The 19,482-nt window shown below is 46.4% G+C and overlaps 1 protein-coding gene across 19 annotated transcripts in view; it reads right to left on the bottom strand.

The window, feature by feature from the left end:
• POMGNT2 (protein O-linked mannose N-acetylglucosaminyltransferase 2 (beta 1,4-)) overlaps nt 1-16,067 on the bottom strand; it is a 76,477-nt gene extending 60,410 nt beyond the window's left edge. For 8 of the 19 annotated variants that reach the window (XM_053903903.1, XM_053903912.1, XM_053903913.1 and 5 more), the window contains exons 1-4: nt 15,891-16,013; nt 12,086-12,242; nt 9,664-9,777; nt 259-374 (exon numbers count right to left, since the gene is read on the bottom strand). The gene's annotated coding sequence lies outside the window, so the exon portion shown is untranslated. Of the gene's footprint in view, nt 1-258; nt 375-5,463; nt 5,584-9,663; nt 9,778-12,085; nt 12,243-15,548; nt 15,765-15,888 lie in introns of those variants that run through there. The other 11 variants (XR_008422631.1, XR_008422630.1, XM_053903907.1 and 8 more) reach the window with 10 other exon arrangements.
• Between the last annotated feature and the right edge of the window lie 3,415 nt (nt 16,068-19,482).

The following is a 19,482-nucleotide window of genomic DNA, read 5'->3' as shown; positions in this document are numbered from 1 at the left end:
AGGACCCGGGAGAGCTGAATTGAGAGAAGAGGCAGAGAACAAAAGTCCTTCCAGCCAACCATTAATCCAGGGCTGCTTTCTCTGGATAGGCCAATAGAAAGAGGTTTTGAAGGGCTTTAAAGTATGCTTTCTAAAGTTTAATAATTACTTAAAAAAAACTTAATTTCTGTAAGATTTATTATATGTTTTTAATTCTAGGTTATATATGCCCATCTCACTGTTGGCATGATGGGCAGTTATGCTAGCATTCGAGCTTACCAAGTCCGCTCGCCTCCCATGGTGAGCACTCCCAGCCAGCTGGAGCAGGAGGTGTAAATAGGGCTTTCCGAAGGCTCCCTGCTGTACATTGGCTTGTGTAGATAATTAAGTGCTACCTAGGGAAGAGCATAATTATAAAAGACACATTCATTTCCTGAAACTAAAGCTGAAATAATCGCATTGCCTTTAACAAACTTTAAGTTGTGGAGGAAGGGTGTAAAATGTGCATCATTCAAAATCACCCCGTTCCTGATCTCCTCTTCCCCAACACTGTTCTTTCTTTTTTAAAATTTTTTAAAAAATATTTTTTTTACTATTTTACATTTTTATCATTTACTATTTTACATTTTTTTAATTTTATTTTTTATTTTTTAAAAATTACATCCAAATTAGTTAGCATATAGTGCAACAGTGATTCCAGGAGTAGGTTTCTTAGTGCCCCTGACCCATTTAGCCCATCCCCCCTCCCACAACCCCTCCAGTAGCCCTCAGTTTGTCCTCCATATTTACGAGTCTCTTATGTTTTGTCACCTCCCTGTTTTTGCATTATTTTTGCTTCCCTTCCCTTGTGTTCATCTGTTTTGTCTCTGAAAGTCCTCATATGAGTGAAGTCATAGGATTTTTGTCTTTCTCTGACTAATTTCACTTAGCATAATACCCTCCAGTTCCATCCACGTAGTTGCAAATGGCAAGATTTCATTCTTTTTGATTGCCGTAATGGAGTAATATGTTGTGTGTATATACCACACCTTCTTTATCCATTCATCCATCGATGGACACTTGGGCTCTTTCCATACTTTGGCTATTGTGGATAGTGCTGCTATAAACATGGGGGTGCATGTGCCCCTTCGAAACAGCACACACATATCCCTTGGATAAATACCTAGTAGTGCAATTGCTGGGTCATAGGATACTTCTATTTTTCGTTTTTTGAGGAACCTCCATACTGTTTTCCCTCTTCCCCAACACTCTTCTATTCCATTTGCTCCTGCCAGTGACTGTTATTTGACTTGTCCTGCCTGCGCAGGTTTGTGGAAGAAGATTTTATTCTAAATGTGAGAAGAAAGCAAGACACATCCTTTTTGCCTTAGTGGCAAATGCTCAAGTTATATTGAAAAAATAGCCCATTTAGTCTACATACCTGGGAAATACATGACTGAGGATGCCATTAACTGGCCTCCCCACACCCTACAGGGCTGTCCTGAGTCAGTTTCCTGTCTCTCTCTGGTGGTTCACTTGCTCAAACAGAGGCAGCCACCCCTTGAATACAGCCACTTCTAAATCCCTCAACTCAGTAAGTTACTCTCTCCAGCCTCACATCTTGAATTTCTTGGAGGATAATTTCACTGGAAACTTTGATGGTCAAAAATAGAATACATTGGCTAAGTAAAATAAGCCAGAGAAAGACAAATACTGTATGAGCTTACATATATGTGGACTCTTAAAAAAAAAAATCATAAATAAAGAGAATGGATTGGTGGTTGCCAGAGGCTGGAAGTAGGGAGTGGGCAAAATGGGTGAAGGGAGTCAAAAGGTGCAAACTTCCAGTTATAAAATAAATAAGTCACGGGGATGTAATGTACAGCATGACAGCTACAGTTAATAATACTGTATCACATATTGGAAGTTGCTAAGAGAGCAGATCTTAAAAGTTCTCATCACAGGAAAAAAATTCTGTAGCTATGCATAGTGATGGGCATTAACTAGAATTATTGTGGTGATTATTTCACAATATATACAAACATCAAATCATGTTTGTATCACTGGTACATGAAACACATACAAATCATGTTGTACCCATGAAATGCTGTATGTCAATTATACCTCAGTGAAAAATAATTGCTAAAAAACATAGGGTACATCATAACACCTAATGCTTGTGAGGATATGAGGGAAAAGGTGCGTCATACACCTTAGGTGAGAATGTGAACCAGTGTGAATCAAGAACTGTGTGGAGGGGCGCCTGGATGGCTCAGTCGGTTAAGCGTCCGACTTCGGCTCAGGTCATGATCTCGCGGTCCGTGAGTTCGAGCCCCACGTCGGGCTCTGTGCTGACAGCTCAGAGCCTGGAGCCTGTTTCAGATTCTGTGTCTCCCTCTCTCTGACCCTCCCCCATTCATGCTCTGTCTCTCTCTGTCTCAAAAATAAATAAACGTTAAAAAAAATTTAAAAAAAAAAAAAAAAAAAAGAACTGTGTGGAGCTGTTGGCGTCAGAGGGCTGCCTGAGGCAGCTTAGATCAGTTAGGACTTTGTGTGCTTGTGTCTGAGAAATAGCCCAGAGCCCTCTAAGAGGGCTTTCAAGGACCCAGACTTAGCTGGCCTTCTTGCTTCCCCCTATCTTTAGTGCATGGCTTTCATCCTCAAGATCACAAGAAGGCTGCCACAGCTCTTGCCACACAACAGAGACCCATGTAGGAAGTGGAGGAAAAGGAAATTTCAAAACTTCTGCTTGCATCTTATTGGCCATCCCTATCTGCAAGGCAGTTGCAGAAATGAAGCTTTTTTATTATTAAGGGAGGAAGGGAATCCTGAATATTGGGTACATTACTGTCACCCTCTGCCATGAAGTGCAGCCTTTTTGAAGGACAATTCAGATATAGCTATCAAAATTTAAACTGTTTGTTTTTTTTTTTAAGTAGGCTTCACACCCAGCATGCAGCCCAAACCAGGGCTCGAACTCACAACCATGAGATCAAGACCTGAGCACAAGATCTTACAACCATGAGATCAAGATGAAGAGTCAGATGCTTAACCCACTGAGCCACTCAGGTGCCCCTCAAAGTTTAACAATTTAAATGCAATTTACCTCTTGACTCAGAAATCCCCCTGCTAGGAATTAACCCTGGAGATGTGTTCTCACATCCGTGCATATGCTTACACACTACAAGCTGTTACTTGTAGCAGGAGAGAATTCATGGAAATGCAGTGTCTGAGTGCAGTGTCTCAGTCAATGTCAGACTGTGACCCATCAGATTCCCAAGGAGTAGGTGGGTGTGGGTGGGGTCTTTAAAGCCAGAGAACAAAAGTAGGGAGAAAAGCATAGGGAGAAAAGGTGTTTCCCTGCAGTGCCCCAAAACAACCACTCAGTAGAGTGAGAGGTAGACAGATCATCTCTGAGACCAAAGAGGGTTGCTTCAGTCTCTAAATAACTATGTTCCTTTTGTACTTTCCCAGGTAGAGGTTGCAGGGGAGGCAAGGCTCAGCATATGACTGTTAACACCCAAGACTTTGAAAGACAGCCGAATCCACTCTTCATCTTCAGAGGAAAAAGCTGAGACCCAGAGAGGTGTAGGGGCAGCAGTGATGGAAGTTTTCTGGGTCTGCCTGTTGGGAATTGGGAACTGTCTGCTTTATGATAGATTCTCAGACACTTTGAGGTCCCTTAGTGTCATGCTCCTGATTCAGAAGGGCAGCCAGTGGCAGTAAATTGGCATTTCATGAATGGGGGCTGCCCAGCCCTCCAGAAACTTGGGCTGAGTCTTGAAGGGCCCCTGCCCGACTATAAAGTCACAGAACTAATAGCTCAAAGCAAAGGGCTTCCCTGGTGGCTCCATTTACCAAAGACTCCTTCTAAGTGAAAACCTGAAGAGACCCCTGGAAAGGATTGTTGGAGATCTGTATGGGAACGGCTCCATCTATAAGGAGGAAGACGGCCTGAGTTATCATCTAACTACAGCTTTGTATCTTCTCTAAATTAATAAGGCATTTGGATAAGAGGGGTTCAAAGTGTGATATTATAGATAGAGTGGGAAGGAAGGACAGAAGGACAGGAATGGTCATTTTTATAGCCCCGCCTGTTCAAATAGCCACTTTAGGATGGAGACTTTCATTTGAGAGTCATCCTGGTGAAGATTACGTTTATACTGTGCTATGCATTAGTGGCAGGGAACATATATACTGAAAATGATTGGCGCCTGCCTCGCCCTCCTCTCCCCCCGTGAAAACACGGAAGGCCTCAGCAGGTAGGGGGAGGGAACCATCACCTGGGACATCTTTCCACCTTTCCTTTCTATCTGACTCTCAAACAGAACCCACTCTGACTTCTCTCCCCACCTTTCCTAGATCCTGGCTCTGGGGTCTTTTTCAGCTGAGGGTAGAAGCAGGGATGCTTTGGAAATCTTTTGGCATGTGTTATGGTGAGGAATTTCAACAACTTGAAAGAAGCAGAGCCGAGTGAAATTCCAACACAGATGGTTCTGTCAGACTGGAATCTGGGGGCCTTTCCCCTGGTGGTCTCGGGACAACACTTTGAGGTTGTTCTGGGTCCACTCCATCTACGCAAAAGAACTTGCTGCCCTCTCCACTTCCCTAGCACGTTCGTACCACAGACACTGTCCAAATGCTGTATCTGTGCCAGGCACTGTGCTGAGCACAGGGGATAAAAATGAGGCAGCACTGGGGTGCCTGGGGGGCGCAGTTGGTTAAGCGTCCGACTTCAGCCAGGTCACGATCTCGCGCTCCGTGAGTTCGAGCCCCGCATCAGGCTCTGGGCTGATGGCTCGGAGCCTGGAGCCTGTTTCCGATTCTGTGTCTCCCTCTCTCTCTGCCCCTCCCCCGTTCATGCTCTGTCTCTCTCTGTCCCAAAAATAAATAAAAAACGTTGAAAAAAAAAATTAAAAAAAAAAAATGAGGCAGGACTGAGTAGGTATGGCCAGCGAGTCCCGGCTTGTCCCTAGCAGAGTCACGACCTGGAAAGTTCTGCCGAGAAAGGCTGGGAACATTTAGAAAGACTCCAACAGAATGCAGGAACAATGCCTTGAACAGAATATGGGCGAAATAGGTCAGGGATTAAGGAAGGCACTTGTGATGAGCACCAGGTGATGTATGGAATTGTCGAATCACTGTGTGTACACCTGAAGCTAATACAACACTGTATGTTAACTGAAATTAAAATAAAAACCTTAAGAAAGAAAGATTCTTAGTTGCAGACTATGAAATCCCTCCGGTTGGCTTAGGCAGAATGGGATTTATTAAGGGATATTAGGTGACTCACAGATTCACCGGGATGATGAAGGAGCAGACTCTGAACTGGGATCCTAGGAACAATGCCCACACCGCGGTGTCTGAGCACTGAACTGCCAGGGGGACTGCTGCCTCCCCGCCTCCAGGACCATGCTGCCCCGCCGTGACACAGAAGCTACCACTGCCCCTGCCAGCCATAGAGAACCACTCCTCTGCCACCATTGCCCCATGCAGGGGTGCTACCTGACGGAGTTCTCTTCCTTCTTGCAAGGTCTATAGGGTGTACCTGCTTGGTGGAGCCCAGGTCCCACGTGGATCCCTAGCTGCAAAGAGTGTGGGATATGGAGTTTGTAGTTCTCCCATCTCCTGCGGACAACATAGGAGGAAGGGGTTAGAGTGATACTGAATGAGATGTTGGCGAGTGCGGTCTTTGGTATCTGCCACCCCCTCCCCCAAGCACCTCTCGTAGTTGTTTTTCAAAAGACAGTCCCTTTCATGAGAAGAATTCTACTGCCAGATTTTTAAGACCGTTTTTCCTATCCTATTACATGGCAGTATGAAAATGAAGCAGAATAAGGCTGTGAAGCTATCAGCACAATATGTGTCATGGAGTAAGTGTTTAATACATGTTAACTACTAACCAGTAAGGCGCCACCTTCCAGTTGACCCCTCAAGATTAGGGAGAAGTTGCAACTCAAGGCACTTAAGGAGAACAGGTGAAAAGGCAGGACGGGGGTAGAATCCATTAATGAAAGTGTTGACCTTTACATTTATTTTCCCCCTGTGGTCCATCCCACTCCTCCCAGAGTGTCTTCACTTAGTACAGCTATACCTGTTGAAACCTCTGAACAAGCCAGCCCTTCACAGGACGCCAGGGTTGTCTGTCATCCCTGACTTGGTTTCTGCTGCGTATCTCCATGAGCCTTCACCAATGTTTAGTCTCTTGGCCAGAGGTGGCACGGCTGGAGAATGCCCCACATCCAGGTGGCCCTCTGAGAGTCAGCGAGATGGGTGATGCCCCTGCCTTGCACGATGCCTGGATGAGCTTGGAAGATACTAGTGAATGCCTAGTGGTCTAGTTGCCCAATGAGACTCTGTTTTTTTCTAATAGCCTGAACAATCTGCTATGTACCACATGGGAAGTCTAGCAAGAGAAAAAGCTGATGGTTGGGGCATTAGTTTGCAGAGGCCCGGCTGTGGGCCCGTTGACTTTCCCCCAGATGCTGTGTAGAAGAGCAGTGCCCGCTGCTAGAAATCTCCCCACTCAAGTCAAGGGGAAGCTCTGGGCTTCCACTTCACACGGGAGACGCTGCTTTTCAACAGCTTCCTTGCATCAGCAGACACTGTGCAGTATATCATTGCAGGTACTTGTCAGTATCTTGGGAGATCTTCAACGTATATTTTCAGACTACATAACCTCAGAGAAGGCATTTGGGCCAAATTACATCATCAAAGACAAGACTGAAAGCCCGCTGGCTTTGCTTCCTTTAGTTTGGAAAAGCTCTTCCTGTCTGATTGAATCTACCTGGTTCATAGCCAAGCTGGATGGAGGCCATCATCTGACAGACATTCTAGATGATTCTAGAGGAAAGAGACATCCCCTGTTTGTCCTGCTCTCATCATATTGTCATCACCCCTTCCCTAATTCACAGGAAAAATTGCCAGCCCTTGGCCTGACTTTGAGGGCTGTGGGAGGAAGCTATGCTCTGGAACTCGCTGTGGCCTATATTTGGTTCTTTGATCCTGACTTGTGAAAGAGATATTTTGTAAAAGCAGAAATAGTAATAAGGCTGATTTGGGCGATGTGACCTAAAGAGCAGATGATGTCACTGGCACATTAAGATTCACCAGTTCAGAAGAGGAAGATTATTCCCGAAGACGAGGGAGAAGTTTCTTTTTCCAATTATTTTTATTTAATTTCTCGTTAGTTAACATACAGTGCAGTATTGGTTTCTGGAGTAGAATGCAGTGATTTATCACAAGTGCCCTCCTAATACCCACCCCCCATCGAGCCCATCCCCCACCCACCTCCCTCCATCAACCCTCAGTTTGTTCTTTATCATTAAAACTCTTATTCTCTCTCTCTCTCTCTCTCTCTCTCTCTCTCTTTCTCTCTCTCTTTCTGAGGGAGGAGATTCTTAAACCAAAAATAGCTTGTTAGAGCAGAAAAGTCATTCCTTCCCCAGGGCAGGGCAGGAAGTCCAATACAGGCTGCTCATTTTCCACATCTGCCCTGTGAAGGTTTGCACGTAGAGCTTCTTCCACATTCCTTCCCCGATTCCAGGCCTCCAAAGCCTGGTTAACACACTAGATGGCGCATAAACACTGTTCAGATTATCCACACCTACAGGGACCTCTCACCCATCTGTGACTTCCATTTATTGTATCATTCTCTTAAGTTGGGTTTCCCCAAAACAAGAATGTGAGAGCAAACAGATTATTTCAGAGGTGGTCCCAGGAAGCTCCCACCAAGGAGTGGAAAAGTAAAACAGGGAAGGGAAGGAAGCCAATATAGGGTGAACTGGGAAACAGTGGCTCGGTCCCACTGGAGAACTCTGGGGACTATATAGAACACTCAGCAGAGTTATCTTCCACAAGTTGGGGAGGAAGGGAGGATTTCACCCTCCAGCTCTTATCCATTTTGGCAGGAGCTGTTTCTAAGAGTCTCATCTTCTGCCCCACACATGTGGGCAGGCTCTCAGATGGAGAATCTCAGGTACTTTCCCTAGGAAGCCTTCATTGTACAAAGGAATTAGGGAAGGCTAGGGGGATGTGGTTAGGCATCACAGCATCTGCTGTATTTTCCCTCCTTTATCCACCATCAGTTCATCACTCTGTGTGGAGCCCTGTGCCAGATACTGTAACTTCAATGGAGAATAACAGATACTATTTCTGAGCTTCTGGAGCTTAAGATCTAGCAGAGAAGTCCAATGTTAATTAAAGAAGCATGCCAGTATATAATAAAAATCATTGAACAGGTGAGGTGAAGAAAAAGAACTGAGAGCTCTGGGAGATGATGGCAGGAAAACATACTCTAGTTTGAGGAATCATGGAGGGCTTTCTTTGAGGTAGATGTGAAAGTTACCTAAGTAGGGGTGGGGAAGATATGGGAAGAGGATTTCAGGCAGAAGAAATAGCATGTGCAAATGCCCTGGGACACCAGGGACCTTAGTCGTGCAGTTGGAGATCAGAGAGCAAGAGGGTGATTTGGGGCTAAATAGGATTAAAGAGGTAAGCATGAAGCGGTGTGCAGTTCTGTGTAAGCTGTGCTCAAGGTTTTGGTTTCTAAGAGCAATGGAAGCCATTGAAGATTGTTATGCTAGGAAGTGATATAATTAAAAGTTTTAAAAGATAGATTTTTTTTTTTTTAAGAAGAAAAGATAGCTGTTAGGCAGAGAACGGGTCAGAGTGGGAAAGAGTAGAAGAAGGGTTGATGGTGGCACTTCTGCTCCAGCCAAAATAGAGTAACAGGAACCTGGTTTATTCTCCAGCCTGAAATACAATCAGCCAGAGCATACGGAATAAGCGTTTTTAAGACATTGAACATAAGTCAGTAAAGCATAGTGATCCCTAAGAGAGAGTCAACAAACGCCACAGAGTTTACAATGATCCCAGCTTACTGCAGAGAGAAGAGTTTCTAGCCCATGGTGCAAGGAGAGGGAAATCGGGCAGAGAGCAGAGTCAAGAAGACAGGGCCAGGAGTCTTGGGAAGCCAGAGCATCTAGAGTTCCAAGGACAGAGTACTAGAAAGGAAGGATCTCAAACACACAGAGAGAGGGTTCTAGAGCTCTGCCTAGGGGCCCCCTGGAGTTTTCAGTTGAGTATTGATCCGTGTATGAGGAATCTCTCAAAGACCAAAGGAAGAACCACCTGAGAGGATTGAGGGGAGAGTGCCCAGAGCTCACACAGGGCTGAGAGATCTAAAACCTCTGTCTGAATAATTAATAACACAAGCGGACAGAAAATCAGTAAAGATACAGAAGACTTGAATAACCCTACCAACCTGACCTAATTGATATTTATCGAATATACTACCCAACTATAGCAGCATATTCACTTTCCCAAGTGCACATGGAACATTTACCCAGACAATGTTCTGGTCCATAACACAAGACTCAGTAAACTTAAGAGGATTCGAATTAAAAGTGGGTTCTCTGACCACACTGGAATTAAACCAGAAATCAGTGATGGAAACATACTTAGAAAGTCCCCAAATTTTTGGAAACTAACATACTTCCAAATAACTCCAAGGATCACAAAGGAAAACAGAAAATATTAACTGAATGAAAACAAAATCTCAATATACCAAATTTCGTAGATGCCACTACCATAATACTCAGAGGGAAATTTATAGCACTAAAGGCCTAGATTTAAAAAAAAAAGAAAGGCTTCAAACTGATGACTTCGGATGCAGTTGGTGGAGGGGTGGGCGGTCAACAATACCTTGGACACGGGTCCCCGGGAAACCCAGTCTGCTTACGCTGGAGCTCTACTGTGACAAGTGGTGCCTGTGACACCATCTGTCCACACAGCTTATACTCCTTGGGATGTGCAAGTCTGGAAATAAAAGTTTCTTTGAGAAACTTTTCATATTTACTGAAGCAATAACATGTTCACTGCGGGCAGACTGAAAACCACTATAAGTTACAACAACGCAACTTAAATTACCCTTAATTTCACCAGCCAGAGGGCACCAGCGTTGGCCTTTTGCTGTATCACTTTCCAAACTGCTTTCCCGGTGTGGGTACACCAGCGTGCAAAGTGAAGTCACGCAGTACACACTGTTTTGTAACCGCCTTTTCCCTCGCCAACAGTGTCACGAGTGTCTTGGTAAGAAGAGTCTTTGGGAAATGACAGCAATTCTCACAGGAATCACTGAGGTTGCTGGCTCATGAGCCTTGGCCCAAACCATTTTCCTTTAAGTGCCTTAAAGATGAATGCAGACAGTTTTAAATTGAAATGTTCTATTTTTAATAAGCCCGTGATTTTCTTTGTTTCCATGGGTACATGTTTTTACTTAATGTATTGGATTCCACTGGGGTGACTCTAATTATGCCAGTAAAGGGAGCTCATTGGTCATTCCCAGGTCATAGAGAAATTGTTTATTTTATAGAGGTTAAAGAAACTTTAGCAGTGATGTAGTCTAACCCCCTTATTTTATGGGTCAGAAAACTGAGGTTCAAGCTAGATGGAATTGGATTTGGCTAATAAGGCCTGGAAAATGACACATCTTAAGACCCCAGACATGGTTAGCACATTTTTCAAATGCTTTCGTCTTGTGGGAATGGTATAACCACAAAGATCTGAGGGCGTTGTGACATTGTGAAAAGATAAGCACCCCTGATGTGAACAGCCAATTAAAGGACACCCCAGCTGTCACCTTCCCTTTGCAGGAAGCCATACAACCCCAGTGGAAACTCTGGTCATGGGAGCTGATGACAGAATGGGATCCCTGAGGTCTGGGGCAGCCTTAAAAGGCTCTTAAAGAGCCTTAAAAACCAAACAAAGAGGAGCACCTGGTGGCTCAGTCAGTAAAGTGCCCAACTCTTGATTTCGGCTCAGGTCATGATCTCATGGCTTATGAAATCGAGCCCCGTGTCCGTCTCTATGCTGACAGCATGGAGCCTGCTTGGGATTCTCTCTTTCCATCTCTTTCTGCCCCTCCCCCACCAAAATAAATAAATAAACATTCAAAAAAAATAAACAAGGGGAGCCTGGGTGGTTCAGTCAGTTAAGCATCCGACTTCAGCTCAGGCCATGATCTCACAGTTCGTGAGTTCGAGCCCCACGTCAGGTTCTGCACTGACAGCACAGAGCCTGCTTCAGAGCCTCTGTCTCCCTCTCTCTCTGCCCCTTTCCTGCTCTCTCTCTTTCTCCCTCTAAAAATAATAAATAAACATTTAAACAAAGAGTTTCAGGCTTCATTCCTCTAGCAGGAATCACCTGGGATCTTCTTAGTATGCAGATTTTGAATCAGCGGCTCTGTGAGCAGAGCCCAAGAACCTACGTTTCTAACAAACTCCCACATGATATGATGCTGTGGTCTGAGGGGCACACTTTGAGTTGCAGTCTTAGGTCCCTGCAGTCACCAGCCTCATGTGGCTACTGAGCATGTGAAACGTGTCTAGTGAGTCTGAGGAGCCAGATTTTTTATGTTATTTAATTTTACTTCACTTAAATTTAAGATCTAAACATACCCAATTTGTTATTGAAAAACCTTTAAGCGTGTTTGGATTCACTTGAGCATGTGACTCAACAATCTCAACTGTAAATTTTATGACATCTCAATACAGATCAAGTATGTCTGATAAGCATGTAGCTTCTGAATTTGAAGGGCTTGAAGTACAAAGTACACACCAGAATTCAAAGATTTAGCATGAAAAAGAATGTAAAATGTCTCATTAAATTTTTTTTTAACATTTATTTATTTTTGAGACAGAGAGAGACAGAGCATGAACGGGGGAGGGTCAGAGAGAGGGAGACATAGAATCTGAAACAGGCTCCAGGCTCTGAGCTGTCAGCACAGAGCCCGACGCGGGGCTCGAAATCACGGACCATGAGATCGTGACCTGAGCCGAAGTCGGACGCTTAACCGACAGAGCCACCCAGATGCCCCATGTCTCATTAATACTTACATTAGTTACATGTTGAAATGGTATGTTGGATATATTGTGTTTAGATATAAATTACTAAAATTAAGTTCACCTGTTTCTTTTAACCTTTTATTTTTCATTTTTTTTTTCCTTTCACCCCTTTAAAATGCAGCTGCTAGAAAATGTAAAATTACATGTATGGCTCCCATTGGTGGCTTGCGTTCTATTTCTGTTGGGCAGCACTGCCAATGAAGGGAGATATTATTTCTTACCTTTCTTCTAAGGAGAATTCCTGGGAGTAGCTCTTGGTTTCTCCATTTGGAGAGTTGTAAGCACATGGTGATTCTCCCCGATTCCTCATCCCTCATTCATAGGCAGATGAAGGCATCATGGGGAAATGGTGTGATGTGTCCTGGGACACTACTCTGGCTGATGGAGGGAAACATTCATTTGAAGAGGCCCATGGCTCCACCTTTCCTTGACCTGCATCTGTCCATAGGCTACACCTTGCTAGGAAATTTCATCAATTCTCCTTGTGTTTCTCGCCAAGACAAGAAGACAAATGGATGCACCTTTAAGACATGCATCTCAGGGAACTCAGAGCCCAGGCTGTCACAGCCCACTTTCAAGTTCACCTGTAACCATGGCAACTCTATTGACGCAAGTTGCCACGGAACATAATTTAATCTGGATCCGATTTGTTTTTAAAAAAAGAAAGAATGGAAAAACACTCAGCTTTGTCTCAGGAGACTATCTGGAGATGGAATCTCTGGTGATATGCTCTTAACTACCATATTCATTTAATTACTTTGTGATTTCCTTGGGGAGGTATTTCTGTCAGGAGTAACTTCCTAAGAAGACGGGGGAGTGTTTGCCTGGAAACGGTTGGTGTTAAGGAATCTAATGGCTCACATGACCTTGAGCTGTTCTTAGGTGGAAGATTTTCACCATGTCCCCACAAGTCCATCTCATTTCCACTGTTAGTTCAAATGGGGGAAATATCAGACTCCTCATTTCAGAGCCGGAAGGTGCTTGGATGGGAAAGTAAGATGAGGGAGGTAAAGAAGAGATCAGAACCTACAAGGGGTTTAGGTCTTGGGTGTATACAACCAAAATTAGGGTGGGGGCAGACAAAACTAGGAGGGCATGAGAAGGAGATAAAATCAAAGAAATAATGGAAAAACCCTATAATCTTACATTAAAAAAAATTTTTTTAGAGGGAGCACATGCATGTGCACTTGTGTGAGTGGGGGAGGGGCAGAGAGAGAACAGGAGAGAGAGGATCTTAAGCAGGGTCCATTCTCATCGGGGAGCCCAGTGACGTGGGGCTTGATGCAGGGTTCCAAGCCATGACCCTGGGATCATGAGTTAAGCCAAAATCAAGAGTCCTACGCGCAAGCAACTGAGCCACCCAGGCAGCCCTGTAATCTTACATTTAAATAGGAAATGTCAGTAACTCATTATTTCTTTTGTTTCTTTCTAAAAAGCAGTTTTTTCAAGCTCTATTTGCTGAAAAGGTCTAGTAGCAGTGGCCTTCATGTCTGAATTTTAGTCTCTAAATGCCATTTCCCACTCAAAGGTATCAGGGCTTCTTGACAAATGGCTGATTCCACACCCGAGGCAGAAAGGGTACCAGATGACCCCGAGACCGGTAGATTTGCTAAAAAAGGAGGAAGATATCAAATGTTAATGGAATCTCATCAAACACACCCAGAGGTCAACTTGAGGGTCTCCCGCTGGCTAAAAATGGAACAGTTAGATATAAAATAGTAATGCAATGGGCTGCAACTGGAATTGACAGAATTGAAAGTCAAAGATAAACTGAGAGGGTCCCACCACAGCACCTGGGACTTGCTGCCCGGGCATTCTCTGATTGCTAGACTGTGTGTGGGCCTGTGTTGGGGGCAGGCCAGAAGTTCCAGGGAGCCCGTGACCCCAGGCAAACTTCAACTACTAAGGAGAAGGAGTTAGTGCATAAATATCTAAGCTTCCCAGACTCTTGATGGGACACTTCTGAGGTGGGTCCCCAGCAAGACAGACCTCCGTTGTGCACAGCACCAGTACCCCCTGCAAATCTGATCATCTGCATATTCTCTGTAGGCTTTCCTCCTTTCTTGGACTCTCTTGCAATGCTTTTTTTAGGATCGCTTTCCAAATAAACTATTTATACCCAAATCCTAGTCTCGGAGTCTGTTTGGGAGAATCCAACATGACACAGATTCTCTGACAAATTGTGACTCAGTGAAGTAGAAGCATAACCACTATCTAGGTTTCAGTCCCGAGATATGTACAAATGTCAGGGAAGATGTCCAGGTGGCAGTTTGTTTGCAAGACTTAATATAAATACGACGTTGCTACCTTTTCTTCCATTGCCATTCCTGGTTTCCTGTGTGCTTTGGTCATTTCTCAACCGGAGGAATGGATTATTAATCTACAGTATAAGTAGAAGCTTATTAGACTCAAAAACTAAAATTAAATATGCTTTATCAAAGTCTAGGAGCAGGGGGAATAAGAGAGGAATTTCCTCCCCTGAGGAAAATTCCTGTTCATACAGGTGTCAAAATAGCGGTCTAAAGAGGGACCAGGCCACAAAAACAATCTGAGCAAGGCCAGGGTCAAATAGGCATCAAATGAGCAAATCAGCCAGTCAATATTGCCTCCAACTGCTACATTGCTTTATGACCCACCTCAAACATAGTGACATAAAAAATGTTCATTTTCCTATGACCATGGATCAGTGTGTCAGAAAACCAGAAACAACAAACCAAAAACAGCTTCTCTCTTCATGATATCTAGCACCTGAGATGGGAAGTCTTGAAAACTGAGGGTAACAAGAAGTCCGGGTTTAGAAAACAGTTGAACTGGGTACTTCGAGTCTGATGATTGATGTCGGCTATTAAACGGGCACTGAACCAGGGCTTACAGAAATGACATGTACATGGGCATGGGCTTCCTCACACCATACTGGCTGTGATCAATATAAAGCAACTCAAGGGGCGCCTGGGTGGCTCAGTTAAGTGTGGGACTTCAGCTCAGGTCGTGTCTCATGGTTCGTGAGTTCAAGTCCCTCGTTGGACTCTGTGCTGACAGCTCAGAGCCTGGAGCCTGCTTCAGATTCTGTCTCCCTCACTCTCTACCCCTCCCCTACTTGTCTCTCTTCTCTCTCAAAAGTAAGCATTAATAAATAAATAAATTAATTAAATAAAGCAACTCAAAATATCAGGAAGGAGGTATATTGCCAGGTATGAACTTCACTCGACCTCACATATGCCTTTTGCATTAACGTCACAAGTTAACCCAGAATCAAAGAACCCTAAAGAAAAGGAATGCATTTATTGCCAAGGATGAGCTTGAAATATGAGGACACCAAAGCCATGAGACAACCTACCAAAGTTTGGAGAGGATAACCAGAAAACAACCAGGAAATTAAACAACTTACTAATTACAAATACTAACCACACAAACACCCTTTCACCCTGCAGTCGACAGATGGAGGAGTATGGAATGCCTTGCCAAGATAAAAACGGGTGGATGGCAGGAGGCTTGGGTGGATGGCAGGACAAGCCTCCGTCCAGAGACGACACCTGGGCCCTGGGCGACTGGTCAGCGTGGAACGCGGTCAGACAGCCTAGGAGGATGGGGTGTGCCCGCGGCCCATGTGAAGCTGCCACCCCCGCAAGACTTGGGGGCAGGGAGGCTGCCACGTCTCTGAAGGCGATGAGGCCGGTTGTGGACCCAGCCGAGCTCCGATGGCCCGGACGTTCCCCGCTGGCCCGAGCAGGCTGATGGGGTGAGTGCTGCCTACCGACGGGCCCGCGGGCACGGTTCAGGGGAGCCAGAGACCTGGCACAGGGCAGGAATGCGGGCAGACCCGGTCACGGGAGCGGGCTGTTGCTGGAACCAGTCACGTGCCTGAGTCCAAGCGCGACAGTTCAGCGGGGCCCACGTCGTCCCCAACGCCCCCCGCCCCCAACTCGCGCCCAGGGCGGAGCCGGGAGAGCCCGGGCTCCCTTCCAGCTGGGGGTTGGGGGCTGGGGGCTGGGGGCGGGGCGGAAGGGGCCCTGGAATAGCACACACCTGGGACCCCAGCGGTCGGCCAAGCCAAATGGGAACTGCCTGTTGTCCATGTCATCGTGCCGCCTCGGCCGCACAAAGCGTTGGCCGCCGTGGGCTCCCTGCACCCCGAGTCCAAGCGAGCTGGTTGGAGCCCTGCGCCCCCTGCCGCGCCACACGCGTCCTGTCTGGCCCCTTGTTCGGAGGCCTGGCGCGCCCCCTGCCGCCCGAGGCCGGCGCGCCAGGTGTGGCCGAGGCACTGCCCTGGCGCTCGGAGGCAGGTCAGGGGGGCCAGGCAGCCCTGGACCCGGAACAGGGCCGCCGTAGGGCGAGGCCAGGGTGCCAGGAGCCAAGCCTCCGCGGGGAAGAGGGATTCTGCCCGGCTCCAAACCGTGTTTGACCCCAGGGCGCCTGTACTGCCTCTGAAGGCCAGGCTGGAGGAAAGACGACTACCTTGGGAGAGCCGGGGTTGGGGGGGTGGGGGGGGGGGGGCCTGGGTGAGTGGCCCGGGCTTCCCGCAGCAGGAGCCCCCGGGGGCCTCGGTTGCTCTGGGCGCCAGGGCCCCTATGGGGGAGGGAGCCAGTTCCCATGGAGGCCGACCGGGGCCCGCTGAGAGCTGTGGCCATGGCGGTGGCAAGAACTTGAGGGGCAGCTTTTGTCTGGCAAGAGGCTATGCAGGTGCTCTGGGAGCTGCCCCGGGGGTCCAGGTGCCCGAAGGGGGCTGCCGCGGTGCGGTGCGTGCAGCACTTGCTCAGGCCAGGCAGGTTCAGGGGAGCCCGGGACCCGGACCCTGGCGGGTGTGTGGAGAAGCCCTGGGGTGGCATCTGCCGTGGGTGGGTGGCGAAAGACACCTGCCGGCTTCCAAGGGCTGAGGGGCACAGCCGCCCTTCCCTCAGCAGCTAGGCAGAGGGGCACTAGTGTGGATTGCCTTGACAGGATAGCCTGGATGCCTGGTGGGACTAGCCTCCAATAGGGGACAACATCTGGGACCCTTGGCCACTCCTCAGGGTGTGATTCAGTCATAGTGACCGACTAGGCAGATGGGGCGTCCCCATGGTAGACTTCATGCTTCCACCCCGGCCATTTTTTGGCCTAGACAATGATCAGAAGATGTCATCTTGGAGGTATGCTTTGTAGCCCTCAGTTTCCAAAATTTCTTACCAAAGTAGTATGAAAAGTTTAGCCTTTTCAGTCTTCAGTGAACATGTGGTCAGGTTGGCTTCTAGAAAACAGTGTCTGTGTTCTCCCAAGAAAGTGTGAGGTGCATCCAGTTTTAATCTGTGACTCCTGCAACACCAACACCAGCTCATGAGATAAGACTTTTCCAGCACTAATAATCACGGTTAAGAGATTATTTATCTTTTGGTCTAGGATCTTTTATGACAAATCCCTAAGAGCTGGCACGGCTGGATAGAGTGTGTTGCTTGCAACTACATGTACTTGACCCGTAGTCCGTGTACTTTCCTGGCCACCAGGGTGCACTCGAGCCAGTGTATTCTCCAGATGGTAGACCCCAGAGAGAATATTTTATTGTTTGCAAAGCCAAGCTCACAGGACATGTAAATAGATAAAAGGAAAAACCTCACATAAAGGACATGTGGTAAAATGCTATATGGAGTCCAGCCTGATGTGAACTGTGAACTTACCAGTTTGTGAGGCGAGCTCCATATTCAGGTCAGTAGGGCCTATGCCTGCGTTCTTCCCGTGTGGTTAATTCCTTTTCATGAGAAATGACACTGAAGACAACGGCAAAGAAAATGTGACCATCTCTAGGTAGAACAGGATCAGTCAAGCCAAGAGTACTCTATGGAATTTACCAGTGTTGCTAAGCCCAAGGAACTGGCTCCACAGTTATTTTCTTTTACTAGTATAAATTTAGTGTGAAAACACCTCTCACCATTCTTGCTTCCATTAGACCTACAGGTAGAGAGCTGGGAGTAGACGGGGTGCTAACAGGGTGGGGATTATTACCTTCTGCCAGCTTTTGTCTGAGATTGTAAGATTTCTCAGGTGTAGCAGCATCCAGCCAGTAAAGTTTGTCCTATTGTCTATTCCAACTGCTGGGGAGGAAAAATTTACCTCTACTTAACAAGGTTCCCTTAGCTGGTTTGAGAATTTAAGTGATATGAAACAGATTAATAGAAGACAAAACCACAAAATTTAACTATGTGTGAATGGAGGCCGAATGCTAAGTTTGAGAACAAAAGGCAAGCAGCTTTTTCACTTATCATTATTATTTTTTATTAAAAAATGTTTTTATGTTTATTTTTGAGAAAGAAAGAGAAAGAGGGGTGGGTGGAGGGGCAGAGACAGAGGGAGACCCAGAATCTGAAGCAGGCTTCAGGCTCTGAGCTGTCAGCACAGAGCCCAACGTGGGGCTCGAACTCACCGACTGGGAGCTCATGACCTGAGCCAAAGTCAGACGCCCAATCACCCAATTGACTAAACCACCCAGGTGCCCCAGCTTTTCCACTTTTTAGACAAAGGAACAATCTGTGAGGAATTAACATAACATAGACATAACAAAGAAAATGAATGTTTGGGAGCTTCAGTTAGTAAGGAAATCTAACAGAATTTGGGCTGGGGAAGTAAATTAGTAAAAGTAACAAGATGGGTTTCTATAAGCTTTCTTGGCTCTGAATTCTGTTATCTCTGGTGACAAGGATGACTCCTTACTTCTTGGTACAGGGAGGGTGCATTTCACATGGGAGATTTATTTCCTGCTTTCTGGAGACAAAGAAGGCAGGTCAGGGAGTTGTCTTGCCTGGGCTGTTTCTTAAGTACTTTTAATTCAAAACAATCAACTTGCCAATGTGGTCCATTTACAGTCACCTACCCTTGGCCCCTCCATGTTCATTTGCGGAGATTTGGGCTTGGGAGTAGGCAGATACCTTTGGACCTACAGTAGTCCCACCCATGACCCAGCCTGTCCTGACACTTGCCCTGTTCCAGGTCTCTGGCTACCCTAACCTGTGGATTCACCCATGTACAGACTGCAATTTTTCAGCCAGCCCTTGGCTACGAGGACCCTGCAGGTCTGTGAAACTCAGGCCATTCCCAACCACCATTAATATCTCCAGGGGGTAGAAAGCCCACCCTGAATATCTTTCTGAGGGGTCAGCTTTCAACTGGCCACAGTCAGTCTCCATTTAGACTGGCTGCCTGCTGGGGTCGCAGACTTACCAGTAATGAAAGCTCCCGGGTATCTTTTGTTGGAATATACCCTGGTCAGTCGGCCTACCCAGCCCAGTCCCAGGCAACAAAATGCAGATTCCTCCAGCTTTGCCTTCAGAGGGAATAAACACATTTGTGTAGGTTAAGTGTTGGAATTAGGCAAATGCTATGGACCCCCATCATTCTGCTTCTGAGACCTAGCCTTTCCCAACTCTTGCTTATTTCATTTCCTGGCTACCCTAAACTGTGCTGCCGAGGCACGTCCAGTTCAAAACACTTGAGCCAGCCTGAGGTAACCGGGAGGACCACAGGTTTAGTGTGGAGGGGACAACCCTGAACTGGAGCTCACCAACCGTGAGATCATGACCTGAGGCGAAATCAAGAGTCAGATGCTCAACTGACCTAGCCACCCAGGCAGCCAATTCTTGAAAAGGGAGGGCAC

This window comes from Panthera pardus, unplaced genomic scaffold, assembly GCF_024362965.1.
Source record: "Panthera pardus isolate Hobbes unplaced genomic scaffold, ASM2436296v1 HiC_scaffold_16, whole genome shotgun sequence".
In the NCBI taxonomy this organism is placed as follows: Eukaryota; Metazoa; Chordata; class Mammalia; order Carnivora; family Felidae; genus Panthera; species Panthera pardus.
The sequence above is the reverse complement of the archived record's forward strand: the minus strand, read 5'-3'. Positions and strand labels throughout refer to the sequence as shown.